This window comes from Amphiprion ocellaris, chromosome 2 (assembly GCF_022539595.1).
Source record: "Amphiprion ocellaris isolate individual 3 ecotype Okinawa chromosome 2, ASM2253959v1, whole genome shotgun sequence".
Classification (NCBI taxonomy): domain Eukaryota; kingdom Metazoa; phylum Chordata; class Actinopteri; family Pomacentridae; genus Amphiprion; species Amphiprion ocellaris.
This window is the reverse complement of record NC_072767.1, coordinates 40,119,537-40,130,714: the sequence shown is the minus strand read 5'-3', so window position 1 is coordinate 40,130,714 and position 11,178 is coordinate 40,119,537.

Below are 11,178 nucleotides of genomic sequence, written 5' to 3'. Positions count from 1 at the left end.
AGAACGTGTTAATCAGGCCATCACTATTGAATACACACACAGATCACGTTATACACATCTCGTGAGACTTACTCTGAGTACAGCAACACTCAGTAACCAAAATAGTATTAACTATGCAACTGTCTACACTAGGGAAACTGGCATCTTGGTGCTAGAATGAGAGTCGGATTTGTTGAACAGGAGGATAGAGATGAGACAAACTGGCATCCCAGTGCTAGAATGACTCAAAATGGTTTAGGTGGGGATAGAGATGAGTGAAACTTCTTAACAGCATCTGGAACTTCTATTGAAGACTGAAGATATAGCACCTGCTGAGGGAAGTCAGATGACAAAAGGACAGATGTTCTTTGCTGATGCTGCTGTGTGAAGCTGATGTCCAGCAGTTCTTTAGAATTTGAAAGAGAGAGAGGTTGCTGAAAATGGGGGATGAAGGAAAGGAACAGGCAATCTGTTGCTGATGGGAGAGAGAGAGAGGCAGTGGTTATGGGAAAGAAAGAAAGAAAGAAAGAAAGAAAGAAAGAAAGAAAGAAAGAAAGAAAGAAAGTGGGAGGAGCTGGAATCCCGGTGATGGATGAGGAAAGAAGGAGTTGTCAGGAAGTTTCAAAGGACACAAGGTGAGTTGGTATCCCATGGCCAGAAATGGCTTTAGTGGTGGAGCTGGGGATGAGTTGCTGTAGGGTAGGTTGGCTAGGTCGCTACACTCAATCACAAATGGCAACCTGGGCAGAGCTATGGAGAGCTGATGACTCATGTTCAGGCGCCCTACCATGGTGTCTGGAGCAAAGGGATGTTGTGGTTCATTATGTGTTGAAAAAGTTTGTCAGAAGTTGAAATAGTTTGACTTGGCTTTCAGCAAGGTGGCAGGTGAAGATTTCTCTTAAACTGTCTGAAGACCAGTGGTGATCTGGTTGGAGATTTCATGTGGAGGGACATCAGCAGGAGATCTGTCGGAAATGTGGGAGTGTGATAAGTGTTTCTTGGTGCTTGAAACAATGAGTCAGCTTCTCTGCAGACGATTGCTTGCTTCAGTCATTAAGAGTGTCTTACCTTTTTAATTTTTTAATGGGCGGAGCTACAGGTATATGACTTCCTGGCGCACGGCATCGGCTGGATGGAGGAGAGTTGTGGTTTATCATGTGATCTAAGTTCCGGGAGTTTACCAGAAGTTGGAATAGTTTCACTTTGTTGTCAGTGAGGTGGCAGGTGAAGTCTTTCTCTTCGCTTTCTGAAGACCTGCGGTCGGAGGTTTAATGTGGACGGACGTCAGAGCTTCTCTGGATGCTCCCCTGTTTCGGGCATCAATGCTGGAGCAAGTGGAAGTTCAGGAGGGAGTATAACGTTTTGGTCTCACCTGAGAAGAGCCTACCTGGTTGGAGCTGGGATCGGATGAGGAGTGTCCGTTTGATGAGCTGAAGAGAGGAGTTCTGATTGGAGTAGTCTCTTCGGGACTAAAGACCCGGATGATGAGGTTTCTGGAGCCTGGAGCATCGTTGAGGATTAAGGTGACCGGAGTGGAGGAGCTCTGGAGCTGGACTGAAGGTTTCCTCATGGGTGAGTCAGAGCTTTCTAAAACTTTCAGACTAACAGCGTGGCTGAGTGGTGGTGTGTGTTGATCTGTGTATCAGAGTAGTATATAGACGTGCAACAAGAAGGGGAGTGATGTGGTCCTACTCCTGAACAACAGCTAGAGATTTTATCCCATTTAATGGCACGATGGAGGCCTGAAGATTCATTAAAAATACACTGCAAAAAGGGATCCAAAAGTATGAGGGCACCCAAACTTAGTGTATGAACCAGGGAGCAACAGATATGAGTTTTTAGGACCAACACCTATGCTGATTATTGATAATATATTGCTTTGAGATATTGCTTTGCCAGCATGTGATAACAGAGAACCTATCATTCATAACTAGTCTTCTTCATTAATAAAGGTGACTAGAAGAATATGTAAAATAGAAATAGGAGTGATTAAATTAGGACACTCTCTTCTATTTATGTGGGATCGACTCAGATTGATCAGCTTTTCTCCTACACTGCTTTTCTTTTCTATTTTCTTACTCATTCACTGTTCGATCACTTTTATTGCCCATCAAGGTTCATATCTTAAAGGAATGTTAATTGCTGTTTTCTAGACTCTGTTGTGGCTGCCTTCCAACTTAGCCACTAGCTGTTAACATAGCCTTAGCCACTGTGAGAGGAGCTAATTTCCAGGTTTGCATTTCTTGTTCAGTTTTTGCTGCTTGAGGGACATTTCTAAGACCTCAGAGTGATGACAGACACAGAGAGGAGGAGGATCAGACCTGAAGTAGCACATCTAATCTATCAATAACAGATTGATAGAAAATTACTGATTGGGAAAAAGCCCAATATCGGCCAGAATGATCTGTCTATCCATAGTGTGAACACATGGACACACATGTTGATCAACTACTGTGTTGCTATAACAGAAGAAACCACCAGAATGTTGTCTCTGGCTGTAGATATTCGCTCATAGGCCTGCTCGGATCACGGTTTACTTTGTGGTTCATCCCAGTAGTGCAGCCCTATTCAATTAGCGGCCCGCGGGCCACATGCGGCCCGAAAGCAACCCTCGAGTGGCCCTAAAGCAACTGCCGAGTGACTGGGACTTGGGTCCGAGAAAAACAGAAAAACATTTTTCAGTAACACTGACAAGTTCTTACAAAAATTCCAACATTATTGCAAACATTGAATGCAACACTTACCGTAACCTAGCAACTAACCCACAATGCATTGTGTTGAGGAGTCGCGTTTGAAAAGTTAACATTAGCAGTTCTATACAGGTGAAAATAGCAGCATGTCGTTTTCTATCCTGAAACGACAAATCGGCGAGGAAAACCGTCGGTTTAATCCTGCGTGAACTGACAAGTATTTATTTATTTACCACCAAGTCCGAACGCCAAACCAATGCGTTTACTCTGCAACGAGTGCTTTGCAGCGCTGAAAGATTAGAATGTCCGAAGACACCACGTTGGAAAAACATGCCGCGTTTCGGACAAACTTTCCCAAGGGATGTCATGAGAGAGCGGCTATAATTCAGAGTTTGACTGCATCTTACAACCGGAGCTGTACTACAATGAAGCGGACCTGCACAGCTCAGGAAAGGGCCACGGAAAAGAGGCCGTTCACAGACTCAGAAACTGAAGGACTGCATGTTGGCCTTCGTGGATGAAGTTTTAACGGACGATAAAGTTAAGACGAGTGTGACATCTGCTATCAAACAGGTCTGACACGTCAAACATTCTCGCCACAGATGTCTTCGAGACATGGTAAGTGCAACAAAGCAGCGTGCTGTAGCAGACACTAAAGGTAGTTTTATGTATTTATGTGACTATTTTCTGTTCACTTATTATAAGTTTAATATTTAAGAAAGACATTTTGTTTTGACAGTTATTTCACTTAGTTGCACTTTATTATGCACTTTGATGTCAGCTTTATTTCGTTTCAAAGGGATAGTAACTATCACTGTGCCTACTGTTTATTTTTTTGATTATATGCACTGAAGATGTGACTGTCTCAGATGAGACCAAATATGGACAGGGACAAACTCTGTTTTTTGTTATTTCAAAAGAAGAAAAATGTCTCAAGTTCTGAAAAGTTACTGTTAAGCAAGTTACTTTTTAATGCACTTTGAGATGTGACCAAAACAAAAGATGGTGTTTCTAATCAGCACATAGTTTTTATGTTCATATGCACCTTAACCTGTGCTTATATTTACCTATCAAAATGTGTTGAAGTTGTGTGTTTGAAATGTAAAATTTAAAGAAGCAGTATTTCAGCACAGGTTTAGTTTAAGTACTGCTCTTCTATTGTGTTTATGTCCTTTTGGATGTGGCAATACGTTAATAAACATCCAGTGTGTTTGTTATCTTATCTGTTTGTGTTTATTTTAAATGGTTAACTTTGCTCACTGTCTGCTAAAAACGTCCGGCCCAGCTCATGTTCTTAGTCTGAAAATCCGGCCCGAGTCAATTTTTAATTGAATAGCCCTGCAGTAGTGTTTGATGGTGGTGAGGCCAGAGCTCAGTGGAGGCTGGTCAAGTCTACCAGCACCAGGCTGAGACAAAAAAAAATTTATGAACCATCCTTTATGCACAGAGATACTGGTCTGCTGAAGAAGGAATGAGCCTTTTCCAAACTTTTGCCACAGAGTTGAAATTACTATTGTCTAAAATATGATTGGATGTTGCAGTAAGGTAAGATAAAGTAAGGTTCCTTTACTTTGGATCCAAGAGTTTGCAAACAGCCGCAACATACACAGACAATTTTACATTCAGTTTATTAAATAATTAAAAAAAAATTGAACTACATTTATTACTCTATTTAAAAAAAACAACAACAAAAAAAAAAACAAATCCTACTCTCTTCCCTCCAAAGTCGTTAAAATAAACCCTCTTTGTGTAAGAAATGTTTGAATCCACTTGGTGGCAGCAGAGTGTAAGAGGTTTGTTGAGAAGCTTATTGCAGCACTGCAAGTATGCTAGTTCTAAAATATTGAATAAGCTGAGCCTTGTTGGAGCTTAAACTGAAATTTCTGAGATGATTCATGCTTATGCACAAAAAAGAACAATTTATTCTCCATTCTATAACTTTAGATGAGTTTACTGCACAGATTAGGTGGGAAGTGGGGAGAATGGGGAAACTTGGAAATTAAGGAAAAGATTTGTGTCTAAAGTGATGTGAAAATGGTCTAAAAAGCATAAAAGATGAGGAACTTGGAGTTATGTGAGAGTAAATGTTGCTGCTGGAGAATAGAGGCGGCATCTGTTAGCATTCACCTGGAGGAAACATGCAATGAAGAAAGAAAATGTTGAGATGAGAGGAGAATAAGAAGACAGATGGAATTTTGCTTAGGCATCTTTGTCATAGCATCAAAAAAAAAAAAAAAACAACCCAGACCAGATACAGTAAATTCATAATCAAACACCGTAAAAACAAGGGCAACACAACAGAGCTTCCAGTGCATGTGTCCAATTAGCATAACATGCTGGTTGGCTGTGTGAAAGACAGACAGACAGAAGGAAATATCAAAACATGCCTCAGCTGTGACACATAATCAAAGGAAAAAGAAGCTTTGCTACAAGAGGGTGTTACATGACATTACCCCATGGTGTTTTGGCAGGATACAGTTTGAAGTGGGTGGTGGTGGAGCTGCTGCTGCCACCGGTCACCCAGCGTTGTGTGTCTGGGAAGGCAGCAACTCTCCATTAATGCTGGCATGTCTGCCAACAGGTGATGACAGATAATATGAGCCTTTAAGTGGAAGGAATTAGAAGAAGTTAAGCTGTGTTTTATGCAAATGTGGGAAGAAAAAAACCTGCCAGAAGATTTGGAGCAAGAATGTCTCCAGACTTTTTTTTTTTTTTTAACATAACAGGTCACCTCCCTCCTCGAACTGATGCGTGGGCAGAAAGGTGCAAATCTGCATCTATAACTTCCCTTTTCACCCACCCAGGAGGTGGATTAGAGCTCTGATTTTGTCTGCCATACATTCAGACACTAGGTAAAGAGAGAAAAATTGCCTGCTGTAGTGCCACTTCAGTAACTTGACCAGGCTGGCCTTCACTCTGTGTGCAGGGAATGAGTTTGGCAGCAATGGGATCCCATTGATAACGAATTGGAGGGAAAAAGAGAGGTGGTGGGTAACTTGTGTGAGTGTTTCTCTGTCAGATCTGGCTAAAAATGGGCCCCATTTTTGCATGTAGATGCCATAGAGGAAAACGAAGAAGAAGAAAAATAAAGGAACGGATTGTACTTCACACAGACACGTTGACTCATTGAATGCAAATAGGTGCTGTTGTCTCACTCTTTCTCTGTCTCCCACAATCGGACATCCTCTGTTGATGCAGGGGGAGATAAACTGGGATTTTATGGTCCTCGCAGCCTCAGGGTCGGACAACACACGTCACATGATCTGACATTTATGACCTGATGAGAGCCCTGCCTGTACTTTGAACAGTGTGTGGATGACCATTCAGCAGATGTCAGTCTCACAGGTCCTGAAGGAAACAGCTCTGATTCGTTATTTCTGCTGCAAGGAACTGACTCCTCTTTAATCCTGACAGTCCAGATTTGCCACTTTTTTCCTTAAAAAAAACACCTCGCTAGTTAATTTTAGGATAAGATATGATAAGATAAACTTTATTGCACCTAAAGGGAAATTTGCTGCTTTTTACAGCTGTGTACAACTTCAGACAGCAGGATAATAAAAGAAAAGTACACAAGTAGGCACAGAATAAACCATATATGTGCAAAATCATGTGTGAAGAGAAGGTTTGCACAGCCACACATTTATAAGAACCTTTATTCACATCGCACCTACAAGAAAACCATATTACATGTTGCATCAAACAGTTAAATAATGCATCCAGAGACCAGCTTCAAGACAGTTTAAAATAGTACTTGTGTATTTGCAGGATCTATAATGTAGTAATCTAGAGTGTGAAGGCCCTTTAGGCTCTTGTGTGCATTGTCTGATTGTTTTTTTCAAAAACTGCATTGAAGGATGGATGTTCTCTCGTCACATTCACCTTATTAGCTGCTTATTTTTTGATTCTGACTGGACTCCTAATGCGCCGTTAAAAGCCTAATTTCCAGGAATACCATTCAGGTGAAGAAATGTAAATCTTTTTATTCCGTTGAGGCACATTAGAGAGTAAAAACATGTCTTGTGTGCAGTTTTTGAGCATAAATCCCTCATCTGGTGGAGGACACAATTGCATAGCTGAAGTTAATCTCCTTTTCCCCCCATATCCATCACCTCCATTTGCTTTTTACAGCTTTGTCCAGCTATAGACAGCAGGATGGTAAAACAAGTACATAAGTAGGTGCAGAATAAGCCATAAATATGCAAAATCATGTATGAAAACTTGTTTTTTCACAGCCACATATTCATAAAATACCTTCAATCATATTGCACTTATATGAGAAGTATATTACATGTTGCATAAAACAGCTAAATAATGCAAGTAGGTCAAAACCAGACATCCAGAGACCAACTCTGAAGATCAAGACAGTTTAAAACAGCTGCTTGTGTATGTTCAGGATCTATGATGCAGTAGTTTTGTGTGAGAAGTTCCTTTTTAGGATCTTGTGCGCGTGTTCAACAACAGTTTTTTTCATAAACTGCATTGAAGGATGGATGTTCTCTCTTCACATTCACCTTATTAGCAGTTTATTTTTGAGTGCACAGCCTAACTTTCAGGAATAGCATTTAGGTGCAGGAATGTAAATCTTTTTATTCAGCTGAGGCACATTAGAGAATAAAACATGTCATATGTGCAGTTTCTGAGCAAGAATTTCTCCTCTGGTGGAGGACACAATTGCATAGTTGAAATTAATGTCTTTTTCTTTCCTTCTTCCACTTCCATCACCTCCATTTGCTGCTTTTTACAGCTTGTACAACTAACCTGACAACTCACCAACTTTGCAGGTCAAGACACTTTAAAACAGCTGCTTGTGTATTTGCAGGATCTACGATGCAGTAATCTAGTGTGAGATGGATCTTGTTTGCATGTGTGACTACAGTTTTTACATAAACTGCATTGAGGGATGGATTCTTTCTTCCCAATGACTTTCTTAGCTGTACATTTTTGAATCTGATCGTGAATACAAAGCCTCACTTCCAGGAATATCATTCAGGTGAATGTTTTTATTCAGTTCAGACATATGATAGAATAAAAACATGTCTTGTGTGCAGTTTTTGAGCACAAATCCCTTCTCTGGTGGAGGACACAATTGCATGGCTGAAGTTAATCTCCTTTTTTCCCCCTTTTCTGCCTCCATCACTTTCACCTTTTGCACGCTTTTGGCTAATCAGCGCAGAATAACTGTCATCCATCAATATAGGGTGCACAAGCGCAGCACATCCTGAGATAAGGACCCCCAGCCACCCTCAGGGGGCGCTATGGATCCAAGTTTGAGCGCTGGTGGCCCCATTATTACAATTTAATGGTTTATGTGAGTGAAGAGGCAATGTTCCTCTCTCTCTCTCTCTCTCTCTCTCTCTCTCCCTCCCTCCCAGCAGAAAGCTGTGTGCTGCTCTTATCTGGCCAGACCTGCTGCAGGAGCCAACCTGCAGTGCATTAAACAAGCCACCACCACTGACACACAAATACACACCGAGCAGCATGGATGTGTGAGTGTGTGTGTGGAAATGAACAGAATAATGAGAGAGGAGTCAGAGACAGTAAAGGGGAAGGAGAGAGTTCATCAGGAGGAGGGGATTGATTGGACGATCTATTGTAGTGTATATTTGTGAATAATTTATCTCAAGAGAAAATTATGAAAATGTAATGTATTCCTCTGCTCAGTATATGGAAGTGACCTGGAGATGAGAAGTTAAATAAAAATAAAAGCTGCACTAATAGCAGGAAGGAGTGGGGGGATGTGTAAATTAGATTTTGTAATTTCAATATTATAGATGCCACTAATCATAATATTTTTTACTTTGTGGGTGGTTTGTGGTTGGATATTTTTATTTGTATGTTTATTATCAAGAAAAATAGGTAGCTGGGTTTGAATCCTGTCAACTTTGCAGGATGTCTGAGTCACACCAAGTGTGTGTGACAACTGTCAAAGTGAATGTTGATTGTGTGTCAGATCAGCTCTGACATGTAGGAAAGTTTTTCCCCTCTTTTACGCACAAACATGGAAACGCATGGAGACATCCATCAGCAGCAGCAGCAGCGGCGGACTTGGTTGGAACTTTTATTTTACCAGATCTGCCATAAACCTGCGTTGCTCCCCTTAAAAAAAATAAAGACAACGAAGATTCAAATCAAAAGCTTTATGTCAAATCAGAATTCCGAGCACATTTTTTTCTCTCCTTCTTTACAGCCGTAGCAGCACGTACACATGGGGAGACAGACATGTACATACAGCACGGATGCTACCCGGACTATTAAACTCCAAGCTGCCCGACACGCCACTCTCTCCAAACTAAGCGCACAGGCATGAGCGGCCGGTTTCAAGCTGCCCTCTCTGTGAATTGATTCTACTATGAGCCTACACGAAGCTCTGCTCCGGCAGCCGGGGGGTGTCACGGCGGTAAACATCCCCTCCAGTCCTGCTCGGAACCACTTTCTAACTCTTCAATGCGCAAAAACGCACTGAACGCTTCTTTTTGAGTGCGTTTATTTCGCCAAAACCGGAAACGCGCGTCGTTTTGGGGCGAATTAACGCCGCCCGGTGGTTCGTTCCACCCCCGCACCGCCAAATGGAACATTCCACAATTTATTCCAGGGAAAGACTGACAGTTTTTTGGGTCATGAAGCAGCTGTTCAAGTCAGCGGCCTGTCCCCCCTCCGCTGGAATAAGAAATTAGTCCATTTTAAAGTAAATAACTAAAGCCTCTGGCCGATAAGAAGGAATTATAGAATGGTGTGCAGGCTCAATTTAACGCAGAGAGAGCCCCCAAAACAGTCCAATCCAATAAATATGATTTTTTTCACACCCCCCAACCACCTTCCTCCATCAAATTATTGGTGCGAGAGTTAGACCAAGTTATTATCAACACAAGGGAAGATGGGAGCCTGTGTATAAGCAAATTATTTAAGAATTACATATGCAAGGCATTCTTATGTGTGTTTGACAACATATAAATGCAGACGTCATACATTTATTTTTGGTGTTTGAGTGAAATTTTAGGCCCATGATGGTCACATCCTATCATGTAGAATGTAATATTCAGAACATGTTGGGTTGAATAATCACTCTACTTGGAAGATAGTTGATGTATGAGAGGAATTTAAAACTGTTTTGGTAATTTCAATACTGTATCTGAATGTAAAAGTTATATCTCTGCTCTCCAACTGAAAAGGCTTCTTTAGCAAATCCCAGTTTTTTTGTTTTTTTTACCTCCTTCCTTCATCAAAATTTTTTAGCAAGTTATTATCAACACAAGGGATGATGGAAGGCTGTGTATGAACAACTTAGTGAAGAATTATGAGGCATTCTTTTGTAATTAGTCACAGCAGCCTGTTTAAAAAAAGATGCAACTGCAAATTTTTGGCATCTGCATGAAACTTTACATCACTGGAGGTCACATCGTATCATGTAGAATATAATCCTCAAGATGTTTTATTCCTAATTGTCAAAAGGGATCATCAGTATTTCCGTCTCTTGCTTCATTTGTTTAAAATGAGCACTTAGAAAAAAATGTGATATATGCAAGAAATTCAACGCAGATCGAATGCAGATCTTCATAGAGCACCTGAATGTATATTTGTAAAGTTATTTCTTCGACTGAATAGACCTCCTTAAACAGAATTGTTAAACTTGTGAAACAAACTGAAATCACTCATGTTTTTGACCTTTGACAGCAGATGGTATGTAAGACTTCAATGGAGATAAAATCTTCAGCTGAGGTTCAGGAGCAGGACCACACCTTGATCACTCCCCTTCCTGTTGTACGTCTATACATACCACTCTGCTCTTCCCACGTGTTCGTTCTCGCTCCTTGTGCCCCACCCACCCTTCCTATACCTCTACTTCCTTTTCCTGTCCCCTTAGTAACTGTCCCCTTAAGCTTTTCCCCGACATCACATCAGCTCAACTCAGTCATCCCCAACATAGCGATCCTTTGCATCCAATAAACATCTAATCAAGCGTCTCATTGATGGTATGGTCCTTGCTCGTGAAAGTGTAATTAATTTTTCTCCTTTTAAAGAAGTGCTGCAACACCTTGAATCTATTAGCTGAACATTTTTCTAGGTTTTCACGGCTGCGTTTATGTAATGTTCAAGTATTGTGCCAACAAATTATTGAGTTTCACGCTGTCAAACCGACTAGTTTCATATCCGAATGTGGTTCCGAAAGGCTTGCAGTGTTATATGATGGTATGCCAAAAAGTCTGTAACATGTTAAAGAATTAGTGTGGTGCATGTGCTGTAGGGCTGTCATATGTAATCTCAGAACATTACTGAATTTAATTAGTTTTACAGAAAACACAAATTTACTGATTAAGTTGCTTTACTGCATGAGGATAAGTTGCATTACTAAGTAAAATAAGCTAAAGCATTGAAAACGCATAGAATTACATATAGTTTTTTTTTTTAAAAAATCCTTTATTATAAAAAGTACAAAACACAATAACACTATTTTAAAATCATATTTACAGTATATCCACAGGAGTATGTATACACAAGAAACCAGGAGAAG